The sequence below is a fragment of the Grammomys surdaster genome, unplaced genomic scaffold (assembly GCF_004785775.1).
Source record: "Grammomys surdaster isolate TR1022 unplaced genomic scaffold, NIH_TR_1.0 125429, whole genome shotgun sequence".
NCBI classification, from domain to species: Eukaryota; Metazoa; Chordata; class Mammalia; order Rodentia; family Muridae; genus Grammomys; species Grammomys surdaster.
Window position 1 is genome coordinate 431,976 of NW_021620296.1, and position 19,397 is coordinate 451,372.

The window sequence follows — 19,397 nt, forward strand, 5'->3', positions numbered from 1 at the left end:
AAGGGTATTCACAGTGTTGTGGTGTGATGTTGCTTTAAAGAAAAGTTGTAACCACCAAAAGGCAGGATGAGAAGAACAAGAGGAAGACTTAGGCTCAGCATACAGAATTATGTCCACAACAGGTATCTATCGCTTTGTGAATGGACACACACATTAACAGGGACGTGGGAGTGCTGTGTACTCCAAGAAGACAAAAAGAAGTTAATGCCGTCAGGAAAATGTAGACTCAGGAGACTCACCAGGACTTTGTCCTAAAGAATCCAAAGCCACAAGATAGAGTGAACTACCTGCAGTCTGCAAAACTGCAGGGGCGGGAGGAAACACAGGCTCCCATACAGGTCCTAATGAGGGGTCCCCATTCATTTCTAGGTTCCAGAGAGCGCAGACCCATATCGGTGTCCGGCTGCGGCTGAGGCCTGCCGAGAAGCCTTTCCTTGTTGAAGTGATCAATTCCGATTCTTGGCATTAATCCCTTTAAAAGGCCAGCTGCTGCTGTCTAGTCACTGATGCCAACCCGTTCCAGGTGGAAGAAAAAAGAAATTACTGGAGCCACATCGTAGACCCGGAGGCAAATTTAAAGTGGAGGGCCATGAGGAAGCTAGGAACCAAGAGAGGGGGAAGGGTCCCGTGGCTCCCTGGGGTCAAGCAGGAAGGGCGCGAGCCCAAGCAGGACAGTGGGGGGGGCGGCCCTGCAGGCGTGGGCGCGCGGGGACTCTTATTCTGACACGGGATCCTCCGCCGCCTCCGCCGCCGCCGCCGCCGGATTCAACGCCGCCGCCGGGCCGGGACCCCCGACCCTCCCGTGGACTCTCACCCCACGCCACTCGCCCACGTGCTGTGTGCCTGCCGGCCACCCCCTGGGGGCGGCTTCCCAACCTGAAAAGCTCAGAAGGCAATGAGTCGGCTCGGCCACTTCCCGGGACCCCGGACCCCAGCCCCACGTGCGCGGGCGGCGGGGAACTTTCCAGCGGCGCAGGCGAAGCGAACCGCAGCGCAGCTAGCAGAATACGACCGCGCTCCCACTTTCCCGCGCCCCCGCCCCGCCTTGCCAAGTTTGCTGGGAACTTACCCGGCCGCGCGCCGACCGGGCCCAGGGGCAGCGCGCGTGTCCACAGGGCTGGGGGCGGGGGGCGCCGGCCGCGCGTGCTCGCTGCGCCTGAGGGGCCGCCCGGGCCCGCGGCGCTCGCTCCGCCGCTCCGCCCGCCCGCGCCGCCGGCCAGATAATGCGCCCCTCGGCCGCACACATGGAGCCCGGCGCCGGCGTCACCGCCCGGGACATGCGCACCAGGTCAGCGCGCCCGGCCCGCGGCCCCCAAAACACCGGGGAGCTCTTAAAGGCGACGCCACCCGCCCGCGCCCGAATGGGCGGGGCCCGGGAAAGGAGGGGCTCGTTGTGGGCGTGGTCTTTTGTGGGTGGGGCTCCCTGGAGGCGAGGCTGGGCGGGCCTACCCGGAAGCGCCGCCCTCCCTGCCCCACGGACCCGCGAGGCTGTGCTAAGCGACTGGGCTTCCCACTTGGGCTATAAGCGCCCCTCAGCCACGGCCAGCTTAGTGCGCACAGCTCGGCCGCGCCCAGGGCTGACTCAGGCTGACCTCTCCCGAGCCCTGCGCGGCCACCTCTGGTAACTCTGAGACACGCGCCCGGGACCTTACAAGGCTCCCTCTCAGGAACTTCGGTGTTGACCTCCAGTGCGAGGGTGCGACCGGCTGAGCTGTTCCCTACCCCCGAGCCGCAGACCCACCTCCAGACAGAGGTGGACGGCTGTCCCCTTCCAATAATGCACATCTGGCCTATGCCTCTAGAGAAGGAATCCCCAAGAAAACAAACCTGCGCTCAACCCTCTCCGGTAGCACCAAGGAGACAATAATAACCAGAAAGGAAGCGAGTTTGGGGAGGTTATGAACCACCTAAAGCCAATTTACAATTTCAACAAGGAAAGTACAAAGTTCATAGAAAACTATTTCGGGACAGCGAGATGGCTCAGTGATTTAAAGAGGCTTGCTACCAAACCTAACGACCTGAATTCCATCCGCACAAGTTGTCCTCTGACACAAACACACGCTCATAAATAAAATATGTTAATTAAAAAAAATCTGGAGCAACGGCTCAGCAGTTAAAGGTACTACTGGCTGCTCTTGCAGAAGACCCAAGCACCCACGTGGTGGCTTACAACCTTCCATAACTCCAGTTCTAGGGGATTTATACCTTCTGTCCTCAAACACATATCTAATGCAGCAGAAAAACACTCATGCACATCATAAACCTTAAGAAAACAAAGCCGAGGGCTAAAAAGAGTTAGCTCAGTGGTTAAGGGCACTTCTTGTTGTGAAAGACCTGAGTTCTATTCACAGAACCCACATGGAGGCTCTGCACCTCCTTAGGCAACAAGCACACACATGGTACACAGATGCACATGCAGGCAAAACACCCAAGACACATCAATTTCTTTTAATATAAAAGACAAAAATAAAGAAAAGGGAACCTCAAGGTAGGTGGATGAGTTCGTGGCCAGCCTGTATACTGTGGCTAAGGCTAAATCTTGAGAGGGAAAAAAAAGAAAATGAAGAAGAAAGCCTAGTGTCACAAAGCAGTTGTTCATATCAGAATCACTGAAACAGACTCCTGCCATGTTCCTATTCCAGCTTAAAACGGTGATGACACAGACACCTGGACTCCTGAAAACTACTGACTTGCCTTTTTTGTAACACTCATAACTGCACAACAGTGTTACTGCACAACAGCTGTAATGTAATCCGATGGCTTGTTATGTTGGGAAAAACATCAAAGCACTTCTAACCCAAAAGTGAGTCTCACCTCAAATTTGAAAAATTACAAAACTCTTCATCCTCAACACTGCCTTCCCAAAGTCCTTCTGAATTTCTGTGGAGTTTCACAGTTGGCAACTTTGTCATTGACCCTTACCCACACCTAAATCTTCCAAGTTTAAAGCAACATCTTGCAGGACCTTAGGAGAGAAGCACTCTTCAACCTCAAAAACACAAAATACCATTTGGTCAGGGACCTGGCAGAGAAATGCAAATGTTTCAGCTCAAACAAAAAGCTCTCAAACTTGACCAGGTGTAGTGCAGGGGCCTCCTGTGCAAGGAAGGATGGGTTGGCAGAATCCAGGGCTTCCCCTACACATTGCATTGTTGCTCTAAGAGCCACTGGTGCCACGGTGATTAATCAGATGATGTACATTACAGCAAAACAAGCAAAATGTTACCTCAGGTAACTCACCTGGTTCCAATTAATGCCAACTTAATTATCGAGGATCTGAACCACGTGTGGTCAAGTGGGAGCCCTGAAATTCCACGCCAGGGTAAGAATTTCAGAGTCTAAAATGTTGAGCCCTTTGTGAGTCACCAAGGTGACAAACTGTCCAGTTTAAAGAAAGAAGCATCCGCTGTGACATGCTAATGACACAGCCATGTGGACTGGTGACAGGTGGGCTTCTCCAGAGGGCAGTGTCAACTTCCCTAGATGAGCAAGTATTGGGTAGAGAGCAAAGGTAAAACACAATAGGGTTTCCTTCTGTGACTAAAACGAAGCTAGGGACACAAATGATGAAGTGACAGTAGGGACAGGCCTCTTTGGGCTTTTTATGGCTTAGCTGCTTGAATGGAAACCTCCCTGTCCTGATGCATTGAGTTGGCTTTTATGAAACATGAGGCACTCAGCTGCTCACAACACTCTCCAAGTGCAGACACCCTAATTACCAGCCATGTTTTCCTCTGCTCTCTGTGCCCTAAGAACAAGCTGTTAGTGAACCACTTGCAAAACACTTCTTTAGCAGGGATGTAGCTCAACAGCAAGGCCCTTGCCCAGCATATCCACAACCCCAGGGAAGAGGGGAGAGGAAGAAAAAAAATCTGCTAATAATAGCCAAGACTCCGTACTCCCCAATCACTGTAAAAAATAGTCTAATTATCTTTTAATGCAGTATTAAATAAACTAACATCTGAGCCTGTTCCTACACAATGAAGGTACTGAAAGGAAGGAGAAAAAAAAAAAAAAACTTGGGAGCTAAATTCCCATGTTTGGATCTCCTTTCACAGCAGAAGCTGGGGTTGGCTTAAGAATCCACAGCAGCCGGGCAATGGTGGCGCACGCCTTTAATCCCAGCACTTGGGAGGCAGAGGCAGGTGGATTTCTGAGTTCAAGGCCAGCCTGGTCTACAGAGCGAGTTCCAGGACAGCCAGGGCTACACAGAGAAACCCTGTCTCGAAAAACAAAACAAAACAAAACAACAACAACAAAAACAAACAAAAAAAGAATCCACAGCAGCAGCCCTGCTGAATGTTGGAGACACTGCACTTTTCTTTCTTCCTCTTCTTCCTCCTCTCCCTCCCTCTCCCTCTCCCTCCCTCCCTCCCTCCCTCCCTCCCTCTCTCTCTGTCTCTCTCTGTCTCTCTCTGTCTCTCTGTCTCTCTGTCTCTCTCTCTCTCTCTCTCTCTCTCTCTCTCTCTCTCTCTCTCTCTGTGTGTGTGTGTGTGTGTGTGTGTGTGTGTGTGTGTGTGTGTGTGGTTTTTTTCAAGACACGGTCTCTCTGTGTAGCCCTGGTTGTCCTGGAACTTGCTTTGTAGAACAAGCTGGCCTCAAACTAAAAGGTACACCTGCCTCTGCCTCCAGAGTGCTGGGTTTAAAGGTGTGCACCACCACACTGCACTTTTCTATTCTATTGAAAGTTCCATTCAAGTTTTTGGAGAATAAAACTAAAATGTATTCTTAACTGATAGTCAAGAACTTTGAGAACACTGGTACCAAGAGCATCACAGATGGCGGGTCTGCAGGAGCATACTCTAGAAGCTGATGAGGAATAAGATAGAATGACCCCAGTTTACAGAATGCATTCTTAAGAAACACTGAGGTCGGGCTGGAGAGATGGCTCAGGGGTTAAGAGCACTGATTGCACTTCCAGAGGTCCTGAGTTCAAATCCCAGCAACCACATGGTGGCTCACAACCATCTGTAATGAGATCTGATGCCCTCTTCTGGTGTGTCTGAAGACAGCAACAGTGTATTCATATATAATAAATAAATCTTAAAAAAAAAAAAAAAAAGAAACACTGAGGTCAGCAGGTACAAACCTATCATCCAGCACTAAAGAAGCAGAGGCAGAGGCAGGAGGATCAGGAATTCATGGTAACTTTGAATTATATGAGATTGAGTCTCAAAAAACTAAAAAGAGGAAGAGAGAAGAGGGAGACAAAGACTCCAGACTCAGCTGCAGCTCAAGAGATAAACCCATGACTGGCACGCTCAAGGTCCTTGGTCCCCAGCAGCATACAAGAAAAACCAAAGAGCTATCTGGCCTGGGGATACAGGCTGATCATCCTGACAGCAGAGACGTTGAGGCAGCCTAGGCTACAAAAGTGAGTTCAAGGCCAGCTTGGGAAACTTAGACAATGTCAGGTCCCTCAAGAAATTCCTTTCCCGGGGGCTGGAGAGATGGCTCAGTGGTTAAGAGCACTGACTGCTCTTCCAGAGGTCCTGAGTTCAAATCCCAGCAACCACATGGTGGCTCACAACCATCTGTAATGAGATCTGATGCCCTCTTCTGGTGTGTCTGAAGACAGCTACAGTGTATTCATATATAATAAATAAATAAATCTTTAAAAAAAAAAAAAAAGAAATTCCTTTCCCAAAGTCTAGCATTTAGATAGACCCTGTTTCAAAATAAAAAAGAAAGCTAAAGCTAGGTTAGTGCTACAGGGCTAGAGGGCTTACCATTCATGTGGAGGCCCTAGGTTCTCTTTCCAGTGTAGAGATCTGAGGAAGTCCTCAGAGAATGTGTATTGTTGGCATGGGCACAGCCACGTAAAGGAGCCAATGTCTCAGAAGCCATGGGAATTGGCAAAGCCTTCTTCCAGGGTAAGGTTAGATGGACGGCAATGCAAAGGGATGGTTCCAGTTTAAATGCTGGCAGTGTTTGCAAAAACTAGCATGTACATCTTCCTCCTCCGGGATGCAAAGGAGACTGCTCCCCTACTGTACCTCCTACCCAGACTAGCTAATTCCTCCCACCTTTGATACACATAGGAAACACCCTAAGGTGCCAGGCTGTTCTATAGTAGATGTCCTTGATCAGAGCAAGCACAGCCCACTCAATCCCAGCTTTTCTGTATATGTGTCTGTTCTTTCCTCATTCTTTCACCACCCCAGTCAGGTTTTGAGGACAAAGGCAGGCAGGATGAGGTACCCCAATATGAGGGGAGGGGAGAAGAGAATGAAGGAAGAAATGAAAGACAGGCAGGTGAAGTCACACAGGAAGAGCTAAGACCCTCTCTAAGGATGTGACATTTGAAGATGCTCCTATCAGATGAATTATGGAAAGCATTCCAGGTATCCAGAATAATAGAGCGCCAGGCTGGAGCCAGCTACAATAAAATACCTGGAAAAAGGTCAGCTTCAAGTTGTCAGGAGGGCTCATGGGTAAAGATGCTTGCTGCCAAGCCTGACAATCTGAGTTCAATCCCTGAGACCCTACATGGTAGGAGGAAAAATTAGATAGATAGATAGATAGATAGATAGATAGATAGATAGATAGATAGATAGATATAGAGATACATAGGATATATATTATATTAACAAAAATAATTAAATAAAACCACTAGTGGCAGGGCCAGGCTAGTGGTATTGTTCATTAATGGCATGTTGGCATGGGTGAAGAACTAGGTTCTATCCCCAGGACCAAACCAAGACAATAAAAATAGGGCTGGTCAAGCCGGGCAGTGGTGGCGCACACCTTTAATCCCAGCACTTGGGAGGTAGAGTCAGGCGGATTTCTGAGTTCGAGGCCAGCCTGGTCTACAGAGTGAGTTCCAGGACAGCCAGGACTACACAGAGAAACCCTGTCTCGAAAAACAAAAAACAAAAAACAAAAAACAAAAAACAAAACAAAACAAAACAAAAAAACAAAAAATAGGGCTGGTCACAGAACATGACAGCACATGACTATAGACCCAGCTGTTCAAGAGGAGGAAAGATCATTTAAACTCAGTAGCCTGAGAATAAGAGATAAAACTCAGGGGTCCAACCCCTGCACCACAGATAAATAATAAACTCAAGAGTCTGAGACCAGCTGGTAACTCACACCTATAATCCTGGGACTTTTATATATATTTGCTGGCATGTATCACATGTGTAAAAACCAAAAAAAGAGTATGTGTGCTGCCTAGTTTTTTGTCAACTCAACACAAACTAGGTTCATCTGAGTGAAGAGAAACTCAAATAGAAAAAAAAAGCTTCCATAAGATTGGGTTTGGACAAGTCTCTAGAGCATTTTCTCAATTACTGATTGATGAGGGAGGTCCCAGCCCATTGTGGGTAGGGCCATCCCTGAGCTGATGGTCCTGAGCTCTGTAAGAAAGCAGGCTGAGTAATCAATATGGAGGAAACCAGTAAGCAGCATCCCTCCAAGGCCTCTGCATCAGCTCCTGCCTCCAGGTTCCTGCCCTGTGTGAGTTCCTGCCATCCTGTCATTAATGATAACAGTGATGTAGAAGTGTAAGCTAAATAAACCCTTTCCTCTCAGGTTGCTTTGGTCATGGTGTTTCTTCACAGCAGTAGTAACCTGACTAAGAAGTAGTATGGGATCCCCTGAAACTGGAGTTACAGATGGTAGTGAGCCATCATGCAAGTGTTGGAAACCAGACCTGGATCCTCTGGGGAAAAACACTAAGTATTCTTCTTTGTTTTTAACTTATTTTTATTTTAGATGCATTAGTGTTTTGCCTGCATGCCTGTGTGAGAGGGCCAGAATCCCTAGAACTGGAGTTACAGTTGTAAGCTGACATGTGGGTGCTAGGAACTGCCTGGTCCTCTGGATAAACAGCTAATGCTCTTAACCATTAAGCCATCTTTCCAGAAGCTATCCTAGAACAGAGAAAGCCGAGGCAGGAGGATCATTACAAGTTTCAGGACAGCCTGGGCTACATAGTGAGACCCTGTCTCAAAAACAAAAACACAAAATGAAGTGGTCATATAGGTTCACAAGCAAAAGCTGACTTTAGGCTTTGAACAACTTTGAGACTACTGTTACCAAACAGTGGTGCAGGGCCCCCTACTTGTTCCTTCAGAAAATCTCTAAAGGAATAAACAGGGCAAGTGTAATGATGCAGGCATGACTCCCCAGCACTCAGGACTCAGAGGAAGAAGGACTGCTTAAAGCCAGTGGCAATGGCTCATCGGTTAAGAGCACTGACTGCTCTTTCAGAGGTCTTGAGTTCAATTCTCAGCAACCACATAGTGTCTCACAACCATCTGTAATGGGATCTGATGTCCTCTTTTGGTGTGTCTGAAGAGTGTGACAGTGTACTTATATACATAAAATAAATAAATAAGTCTAAAAAAAAAAATGAAGCCAGGTTAGGGTACAGAGAGACCCTGTCTCACAAACAAAATAAAACAAAAAGCATACTCAGGCTGGGGATGAACACTTACCTGGAATGCACAAAATCTGGGTTTGATTCTGGGCAGCTCAAAAGAAAAGAAATTGTACCAAGCTCTCTTCTATTGTTTTTTTTCCTAACTTATTCTTATAAAAAAGAGCACTGAAACTACCAAGATGGCTCAGTGGGTAGCGATATTTTCCACATAAGCCTGGTGACCTGAGTTCAATCATCAGAAGCCATGTAAAGATGAAAAGGAGAGAGCCCACTGCTAGGAGTTGAGTGTGAACTTATGGGAAAGTCTGGAAACTTCTTTTCCTTCATTTGTGACCCAGGGGTATTCATTGGCTAGTCAGAATAAAGTAGTCCTCTGACCTCCACATGGAACTCATGGTACAGGCATCTACTCACAAAACATGCACACGTATACAGAGACTTTTTTTCTTTTTTTTTTTTTTGTTTTTTTGTTTTTTGAGACAGGGTTTCTCTGTGTAGCCCTGACTGTCCTGGAACTCACTCTGTAGACCAGGCTGGCCTCGAACTCAGAAATCCACCTGCCTCTGCCTCCCAAGTGCTGGGATTAAAGGCGCGTGCCACCACTGCCCGGCTAACTTTATTCATTTTTTGCACCCAATCTTGAATCACACTTAGGCACATTTCATCAGACTTTCAGCCTTTGAAAGCAACCTCGAGCTTTTCTTTTTCTTTCCTCCTTCTCCTTTTCCTCCTCCTCTTCATTCTTTTTGTCTGGTTGATTGGTTTTTTTTTTTTTTTTTGACAGGGTTTCTCAGTATAGCCCTGGCTGTCCTGGAACTCATTTTGTAGACCAAGCACTGGCCTTGAACCCAGAGATCTACCTATCTGCCTCTGCCTCCTGAGTGCTGGGATTAAAGGTGCACACCACCAACAGCTCCTCTGGGCTTTTCTATGCCAGAATATTGAGTTCCATTACTGACTTCAAAGGAAGTCAAAGACCACACTGTGATCCTGCTGTGCCCACATTCTCCCTTAGAACACTAGCCTCAGACTACACAGACCTTCCTCATCTTCCTCTCCTTGCTGCAGCATTCTCTGTATCACTTGATCCAGCCCCATCCCTGACTCTCAGCAAGTCATACCAGTGAGCTCTTGAAGCCAGATCTCTACAAGAGAACATATAGCCACATGCAACAAGCTTCTTCCCCATTCATCGGATTATGCCTCAAGAGACTGCAAGTCTCTTTGCATACGGCAAATATCCAGCCTGCTGCCCAGCACAGATGCTGCGTAACAGTTTCCTTTCCTTTCCTTTCCTTTCCTTTCCTTTCCTTTCCTTTCCTTTCCTTTCCTTTCCTTTCCTTTCCTTTCCTTTCCTTCCTTCTTCTTCCCCTTCCCTTCCCTCCCCTCCCTTACCCTCTCTTCCCCTCCTGAGATTTAAACAGTCTATCCTACAGGGAAGCTCCTTAGCTTCAGGAAGTCCCTGAAACTGACCAGATTTCTCTGGAAAGGACCCTCATAACCAGAACCAAAACTACACTAGCTTGCCTGGAAGAAGCAGAAACCATGAGAGCTGCCTTGAAAAAGTTTACACCAACTGAGGCACCTGGAAAGGTCACTCTCCAACCTGTTGAGCTGCCTGAAAAGTATTTATTGTGCTTCAGGTTCCCAACTATGTGAGATGCAGCTCTTTGAGTCATTTCTTTTTTTGTTTTTTTTTTTTTGTTTTTTTGTTTGTTTGTTTTTTTAGTTTTTTTGAGACAGGGTTTCTCTGTGTAGCCCTGGCTGTCCTGGAACTCACTCTGTAGACCAGGCTAGCCTCGAACTCTCAAACTCAGAAATCTGCCTGCCTCTGCCTCCCAAGTGCTGGGATTAAAGGCATGCGCCACCACCGCCCAGCTAGTCATTTCTGCTCCTGTAACTAACCCCAATAAAACTCAGTGGTTCACCTTGTTGGGCTTCAGTGGTATCCATACTTTGGTGTGTTGAAGATTCCCTATCTGTGAGTAGACTGTGTGTGTTGCACCCCCCCAACCCCCGGAAAAGTTTTGTCATACAACAGTGGACTAATTTGTTCCTGGGCAGCTTTAACCCTGGCCAGCCTCAAGCAGACTGTCAGCTGTACTACAGCTTCATAGCAGCTGCCTCAATGGAGCTCCCTTTGTGCACCTCATACCCACACTACAGTTGAGGACACAGTGTCCAAGACTAGGCCATTTGTAATTAGGTACCTTTATTGAGGTATCTAATTTTACAAGGTAACAGAAGGCACTGTCCACATATAAGCTCAAGTCAGCAAGGGAGGGGTGCTCAAGATTTGTGCTGAAAACATGGCTTCCAAAGGTCCATTCATACAGTAAAAAGACAAAACTGTTCCACAAGTGAAGCAGAAGGACCTGAGTTCTATCCCAGAATGTAAATGTGGAAGGAAGGAATCAAGTCCACAACTGCCAAACCCTGAGAGGTACTACCTAATTGCTTCTCCCAACACCTCCCTGGCAGCCCCTCAAAAGGTAAACTGGTGACAGCACAACAGGACACCAGTGCTCTGGTTGTCTACCCTGCCCCATGGAGTCTCTGAGTTTATGGGTACAGGCCCTTTCACAAAGAAGGTTATGACTTTAAAAAATGTGAACTGTTTTTCTGTGCTCAAATTGGGGCGCAAGAGTTCTTGAACAGAGTTCTCAGAGTGAACAGAAAATAATTAAGAGGAAGCCAGTATCCACTCCTCAGGGGCAACAGGAGCCCAGAGGTGGGAACTTATCACAAACACAGTGACCAGACTTGTTTATAGCTACTTCTAGTCTGGGGCTTTCTCTCCTATCTCTCAAATCAGTGTTTGAGTGGAATGGAAAAAAAAAAAAAAAAAGAAAAAAAGAAAAAAGAAAAAGGACTATCAGGAACTCTCCTTTACAGTCTTCTTCCTACACTCCTTCACACACCCTACTTCTATTCTCTAAATGAGAACTCACCTGCTCTCTGACTCCAGCCCTGACACAGCCCATAATTAAGGAAAACATCTGTCCAATCATTGACCTAGTTAGACTGAGATTTCCAGCCTCACTCCAGTACAACAATTTCAAAATGGCACCTTCCTAGTCGGATAGAACAGAGTGACACCAGGGCAAAAGGAACCATGTGCACTCCTAACTTTACAACAAGGCATTCAGTTACTGGAACCCTCACCTTCCCCAGGTAATCAGCAACAGCCAAGCGGCTCAGGTGGTAGACCCCTCAACTAGCATGCACAAAACCTTGTGTTCTATTCCCAGGACCACATAAAGTTGGTGAAGTAGTGCATGCCTGTCATCTCAGCAATGAGAAAGTAGAGGCAAGAGGAGCAGAAGTTCAAGGTCCCCCAGGACTCCATAGTAAGCATTAGTGAGTTTAGGTCAGAGATCCTGTGTCAGAGGAGGAGGAAGAGGAGGAGGAGGAGGAAGAAGAGGAGGAAGAGGAAGATTGATTGATTATGGTGATGACGGTGGTGATGATGATGCCTAATATCTTCCTTGTCTGAATTTCTTAATTTTTTTTATAATTCTTTTGGGGGGTTTAGGCAGGGTCTCACTATGTAGAATGGGCTGGCCTCAAACTGAAAGATCAATCTATCTCTGCCTCTCAAATACCAGATTAATGTGTACACTACCAAACTCATGTCTATAGATATCCAAAGAGGCCAAAAGTGGGTGTCAGATCTGCAGTTACAGGTGGTTGTAAACAACCTGAGTTCGAGGAACTGAGCTTGAATCCTTTGGAAGAGCAGCAAGCAACCTTAAGCATCAGGCTATCTCTCTGGCCTTGATTTTTTTTTTTTTCTTCAAACTGCTAGGGTAGTGCCCACTATAATCTCAGAACTATAGATGTGAGACAGGAGGACTGTGAGTTTAAGGCCAGCCAAGGATGGTGGTAATCCCAGCAGAACTCCCTGAATTCCAAACTGGCAGAGGGCAAATAGCAAGACGTTCAGAAGAACAAAAACAAAAAAACAAAACAAAAACCAGGTGGTCCTACAGTCCTAGCTACAGTGGGAGATCAGTTGAGGCCAGCATTTGAAGACCAATCTGAGCAACAAAGGAAGATCTGTACCCTGTAGCCAAAAGGGGGCAGAGACAAAAAGAAGGGGTCCCAGGCAACGTGGGTAATACAAGAGGACCCTGTCTCAAAAAATTAATCAAAGCAAGCGAGAAGGTGCAAGTAGGAAAGTAGCTGTGTATCTGGGGCTTGCCTAAACAAACATGAGCAGGTCTCTGGGTTCCACACTCAGCACCACCAAAAAAAAAAAAAAAAAAAAAAAGAGGAAAAAAGCTTCAGTGTGAGAAAGGCTTTGCTAGCCAACTTCTGTAATACTTCTGCCCTGAAGGAGTGCTATAGGATTCAGAAACACACAGCATGGTGGTTTCCACAGACTCACTTGAGTATCCCGGCCACTTACCATGAATCAACCACTGCCAACAGTCATCATAAACCTCACAAATGCCACAGAGCCTCCTGGCCTCTGTTTCCAGGGAAGAAACAGAAGCTAGGTGAGGAAGTTAGAGAAGCAGTGAGGTTTCACTTTGAAACCTCCCAGAAATAGACACCCAGGCTCCCAATGAGACTGGCTGCAGCATCACGGAGTATCCTCCAGGAAGTCTCACACTGTTGAGGCTTGTCCTCTTGTCTGCAGCTGGGCTGGCAGCTCAGTGAAAGCCACCATTCTGCTTATTTCCAGACTAGTGAGACCCAGTGCTCATTTCAGGCAAGCAAACACTGCTGAGATTTTTGCTGTCATGGGAAATTACATCAAACAGTAAACTTCACACTTCCAATTTCTAAACTCAACTAAGTTAAGTATTTGTTTGAGACAAGGTCTCCTAGGCTCTTGTATCTCATTCAAGCATCAAACTTTTTACATAGCCAATAACTCCTGATCCTCCTGCATCAGTTACACTGTGCTGAGTACTGAATCTAGGGTTTTGTGCATGCTCTGCAGTGCTCTACCAATTGAGTTACATCACCAGCCCTAAATTATTTTTTAAAGGCAGGAGGGGGTGACAGGATGGCTCAGTGGGTCTTGCTGCCCCAAGCCTAATGGTCTGAGCTCAATCCCCTGGGCCCACATGGCAGAAAAGGGCAGACTGCTGGTACTCAGCTTCTGACCTCCACACACAAGCCATGGCATGCACTAAACACCCACACACATACAGAATAAGTAAATAAATGAATAAATGCAAAATAAATTTTTTTGAAAGGCATTCATTCCTGAGGCTGGAGTGGATGGCTTAATGATTAAGAGCAATGACCTGGGTTCAATTACCAGCAGCTCTGTAACTGCTCTAACTCTATCTGTAATTCTACTTCTAGTGGATCCTAAACCCTCTTCTGGCCTTCTTGAGCACCAAGAATACAAGTGGTACAGAGAACTATATAAGCCAAACACCATATGATGGCTATTCTTGGTTGTTAACTTGACTACAATGCAGAAATGAAGAGCGTACCTGTGAGAGATTTTTTTTTTCATGGTTTGAAGTGGGTAATCCATTTCTAATCTGGGCCATTGAGAGAAGGCACATGCCATGCCTTTGATCCCAATTTTTTTAAAGTGGGAAAACACATCTTTAATCTGGGCCTCTCCTTCTGCTGGGAACTTATATTAGGACAACTGAAGAAGGAAGCTTTTGCTCTTTGCCTGTTTATTCCTGCTTTGCTTGCACATCCATTCCTTCACTGGCATTGGGACCTACTTCAAGACTCCAGCACATACTGAAGACCAGCTGAGATATCCAGTCTTGTTAACTGAGCAACTACTGGGTTCTTACACTTTTCATTCACAGCTAACCATTGTTGGACAATCTGGACTACAGCCAGATATAGAGATGGGTTGGGGGAAGATTCATTCTATATGTTTTGTTACTCTAGAGAATCCTAATGCAATCCATACACATAAATTTTTATTTATTTATTTATTTATTTATTTATTTATTTATTTTTATGTATATGAGTATACTATAGCTGCCTTCAGACACACCAGAAAAGGGGCATCTGATCCCACCACAGATGGTTTTTGAGCCACCATGTGGTTGCTGGGAATTGAACTCAGGACCTCTAGAAGAGCAGCCAGTGCTCTTAACCACTGAGTCATCTCTCCAGCTCATAAATTTTCCTTTAATTAATATTGAAGCAGGGTCTCTATGTGGCTATCTAAAAACTCACTCCATAGACCAGGCTGGCCTCAAACTCAAGGTTCTGCCTGCCTCTGCCTCCCAAATTCTGGGATTAATGGTATGTGGTACCACACCCAGTGGCATATACCACTCCAGAAGCAGAGGCAGGCAGATCTCTGTGAGTTATCAGGCCAGCTAAGGCTATATCATTCAACCAATCACCAATAAATAAATAAATAAATAAAATTTTAAAATAATATTTTAAATGGTGTTGGAGATGTAATTTAATAGTAACAGTACTTGCCTAGTAAGACTGAGAGCCTAGGATCTCGTCCTTAGAACCTCAATAAATAAATAGACATTTTATTTACTTGACAACCTGAGGTTAATCCCTAGGACCCACACTATGGAAGGAGAAGAGTCACTGGAAAAGTTGTTCTCTGACTACATGCCCTCCCACAATAACTAAATGTGTGTAATTTAAATAAAATAAAACCACCTTATTGACAGCAACACAGAAAAACCTGCTATAGCACCTCTTTTTTTGTGCAGGAGCAGAGAGTAAGAAGTCGCATTATATTGCCAAGACTGAACTTACAATAAATACCCCTGCCTCAGCCTCCCAAGTGCTGGGATGGTTAGTGTTCAGCGTGTGCATGGCTAGAAATCTTCCTTAAGTACTCATATACCCTTTACAGGCCAGTTTACAGGAATCTATCCACACTCAGTGATACAGCACTACACACAAAGGGTGGGGTTGCAAACAGGAGCAGGCCAAGACACTGGACATTACAAAGAACACCTCATTCATTAGGCTTCCACACCATATAGTAGTCATTTCCCAGTTCCCAAAAAGGCTTCTTATTTATTATCCTCAACATCCCACAGGGAACAAATGCCCCCAGTGCTGGTCTGCAGCAGGAAGGAAACCATGACTTCCCTGGCTATTTCAGTTATATAAATCAACATTTCCTTGGCTGGAGCAGGCCAGGGGTAATGTTTGGACCCACATGCATTTCAACACTGCCCACCAAGTTACATTATGCTGAATAAAAGTACCTAGATCAATACTGTTTCTAACTACCCAAGGCTTTTTATTACTGTAAAGATCCTTAAAATGAAAAAAAAATTGAAAATGTTCCTGTTAGATAACAGATACAGTGGAGGGGCCACCATCCACCAGCAACATTTGTGGCTCAAGAGACAGTGTAATTTCAGGGGAAGAGTGAATTCCCTAAGTTGATTACTTTACACACACACATACACACACAAATACGTCAATTTTTAATTAAATAAATAAAAATAGACTAACTTGCATAATGGCTCATGACTATAGCTCCAGCACTAGGGAGGCTAAGGCAAGATTGCCACATGTTTGAGTTCAACCTGGATGACACAGTAAACCTGTCTTCTATCCCTAAAACCTAGGTTTAAAATGCCAGGCATGGTGATGAACCCTCTAACCCCAGCACTGGAGAGGTGGACACGGCACATACCTGGAGCTCCCTGGCCAACCAAGAATACCCTAGTGTGACCAGTGAGAAACCCCATCTCAAATAAATAGAAACTGTTTTCATTGTATCAAACTAAAACCTTTTTCAAAGTTTAAGATTAGTAGACATTTCTTAAAATGTTAAAAGACTCAAGAGGCAGAGACAGGCAGATCTCTGAGTTCAAGGTCAGCCTGGTCTACAGAGGGAATTCCAGGACAGCCAGGGCTACACAAAGAAATACCCTGAGAGAGGAGGAAGGCTTAAAAGCCAAGTCAAGCCAGGCATGACTTTAATACCAACACTTAGGAGGCAGAGGTAGTCAAGGCTGGTCAGGTCTACAGATTAATACCCCATTTACATAGATAAAATGACAGACTGACAGACAATCCCAATTTTATAAGACACTGTCTCCCCCTCCTATACCACAAGGCCAAAGTCACTAAACATACTGCTCTACTTCTGTAATTCCAGCATTAAGGAAGTAGACACAGAAGGATCAGTGATGAAGGGCACTCTGGGCTAGGTGTGGAGTTTAAAGTCAGCATGGGCTATAAAAGACTGACTTTTTTCCAACATGGGAGGGCCTGGTTCAGACTTTTCACTCATTATTTTCCCCCTGGGTTTTATCCATCTGTTGCCACACTATTCACCCACCATGATTATAGGGCTTTCACTAATTACTAAGAAAAAAAATCCACTAAAATAAGAGTATCCTATGTGGGCATAGAGACACATGCCTATAATCTCGGCCCTCAGGAGACACAAGATTCCTAAGTTAGAGGATCGTGAGTCTAAGGCCAGTCTGGGCTCCATAGTGAGTACCTACACCAAAAAGCAGAGATGGGGATGCAACTGTCCTTCCTGCCCTCTCATTCCCAATCCACCTCACCCTAGTCTCCTCTCAGCCCCAGAAGGGAGGTTAGCATCTCAACTCTCTAGAGCTGAATCGCAGAACTCAGGTGACTTCCAGTCTCCTTGTGGGTACTAAGCCACACTACTGGTCTTCTCAAAGTACTATTATTATGTGTAGTTAAATGCCTTTGTACAACACTTTTCCAGTCTTTCGTTCCCAAATCTGATCCATTACCATGAAAAAAAGTTCATTTTTCAAGATTCTGTAGTTCACCAAGTAACTGTTCCACATCCTATACTGTTTCAAAACAGGACAGGATCCTTTAATATTACAGCTCACCTACTTTTTCGCTTCCCACAATTCTTCAAGTTCATTATCTTCTATTTTGCCTCTGGTCTAATTAGTTATACATCTCTCTACTTGCCCTTCACTCACAAATTACCCCATTTGACGGAGAGAGATGCCAAGGCCAAAGCAAACACAAGTGCCTGCCACATAGCAAATCTTGTTCACATCTGGGAACAGAGCACAGAAAAACTGAAAAACTTCCAACATTTGTTTCTCTCTGAGGATATTTAGCTTTGGCAGACTATCTTCTGGTCTGGGAGTCCAGACCAGGGCTCTAACCTCATGAACATCATAAGCAACCAGTGGTGACCATCTAGTCCATTACCTCATCACTCCTTCCCTCAAGTTCTGAACACCTCCTGACAGCAAGCCAGTCTTCACCTTCACTCGCAGCAGTGTGATCCAACCTTTAGCATCACTCTGGGTTCCTGCTATAACTTGGTAAACCACACAATTAGAACCAACAAGCCCCTTAAAGAATCAAAAGGGAAACCTCCAGAAAGGAGGTATTACCCTGCTATGATGTGGGTATGGTTTAAGACGCTCCCCCAACAGAGATCACAACCGTGCTGTTATTAGGTTAGAAAGCCAAGTGTGGTGGCATTGGTCTCTCATCTCAACACTGAGATGATGGGAAGCAAGAGGATCAGCAGTTTGAGGCCAGTCTTGGTGCAGAGCAAGCATGACTCCAGAGGCTACATGAGACCTTGTCTCAACCATGCCCTTCCCCCAAAAATGAGGGTGGAATTTTGCCAGGCTATATACTGTTTAGACACAAGTCCATAGCTTGTAATATTTGTTCAGGAGTCTGAGGCAGAAGGATTCCAAGATCAAGGCCTTCCTGAGCTAGAATGAGCTCAAGGTCAGACTGAACAACATATCAAGATTCTATCTCACAACTACAATAAAAAATTGAGGGGGAGGTAGTGGAAAGATGGCTCAGTTTAGGATGCTAACTGCTCTTCTAGAGGAACCAGGTTCACCTTCTAGCACCACATAGTAGTTCACAACCACCTCCAACTCCGGCTCTAGGAATTCAACACCCTCTTTTGAGTATAAATCAATGTGATGCACACTCACATGCAGGCTTAATATTCTACTCACAAAATAAAAAAGTTAAAATGCTTAAAAAATACTTAAAGACTGAGGATACAGTTCAGTGCAATTCAATGGTAAAAAGCATTAGCATGCATGAGTCTGGGTACGATGACAAATATAGGGGTTGGCTTTAGAATTATTGAGAATACTTAGGGTGAAGGCCCCTTGGCTAATCTGGTAACCTTTTAAGAGAAGGGCTAGAGAGCTGGAGAGATGGCTCAGCAGCTAAGAGCACTGACTGCTCTTCCAGAGGTCCTGAGTTCAGTTCCCAGCAACCACATGGTGGCTCACGGGATCCAATGCCCTCTTCCAGTCTGTCTGAAGAGAGAGGCAGTATACTCACATATATACATAAATACATCTTTTTTAAAATATTGAGATGCATTAAAAAAGAGAGAGAGAAGGGCTAGAGAAATGGCTCAGCAGTTAGGAGCACTTATTGCTCTTACATAGAACCCAGGTTCATTTCCCAGTACCCACAGTTCCAGAGGATCCAACTCCCTTTTCTGATGTCCTCCAATTTATATATTTATATACACACAAGACACACATACATAAACATTTAAAAAAAAAAAAAAAAAAAAAAAGCTGGGCATGGCAGCATGCCCTTAATCCCAGCAGAGGCAAATAGACCTCTGAGTTCAAGGCCAGTCTGGTCTAAAGAGTAAGTTCTGGAATAGCCAGGATTTTACAGAAAAACCTTGTCATCCATTCATTCATTCATTCATTCATTCATTCATAGATAGATAACAACAACAACAACAACAAGCCAGGCAGTGGTGGCGCACGCCTATAATCCCAGCACTTGGGAGGCAGAGGAAGGCAGATTTCTAAGTTCGAGCCCAGCCAGGTCTACAGAGTTCCAGGACAGCCAGGGCTACACAGAGAAACCTTGTCTCCAAAAACAAAAAACAAACAAACAAATAAACAAAAAAACCAACAACAACAAAAAAGAGTACAGGTGTGCATAGATACACTAATAGTCTGCCCCTTATCTCTTGCCATTAACACCCTGTGCCATCTCAGCAGTCAATAAAGCTCTTTATAAAGTGGCCTAACTCAACCATTTTGTTACAGTAACAAGAAACAACTCT

The 19,397-nt window shown here is 45.5% G+C and overlaps 1 protein-coding gene across 6 annotated transcripts in view; it reads right to left on the minus strand.

Moving 5' to 3' along the window:
• Positions 1-19,397, minus strand: part of Gatad2a (GATA zinc finger domain containing 2A) — a 94,356-nt gene that overhangs the window by 70,326 nt on the left and 4,633 nt on the right. The window contains exon 1 of one of the 6 annotated variants that reach the window (XM_028786085.1): positions 1,070-1,121. The exons of 4 other annotated variants lie outside the window; for them this stretch is intronic. The gene's annotated coding sequence lies outside the window, so the exon portion shown is untranslated. Of the gene's footprint in view, positions 1-1,069; positions 1,122-19,397 lie in introns of those variants that run through there. One more of the 6 variants, XM_028786087.1, reaches the window with a different exon arrangement.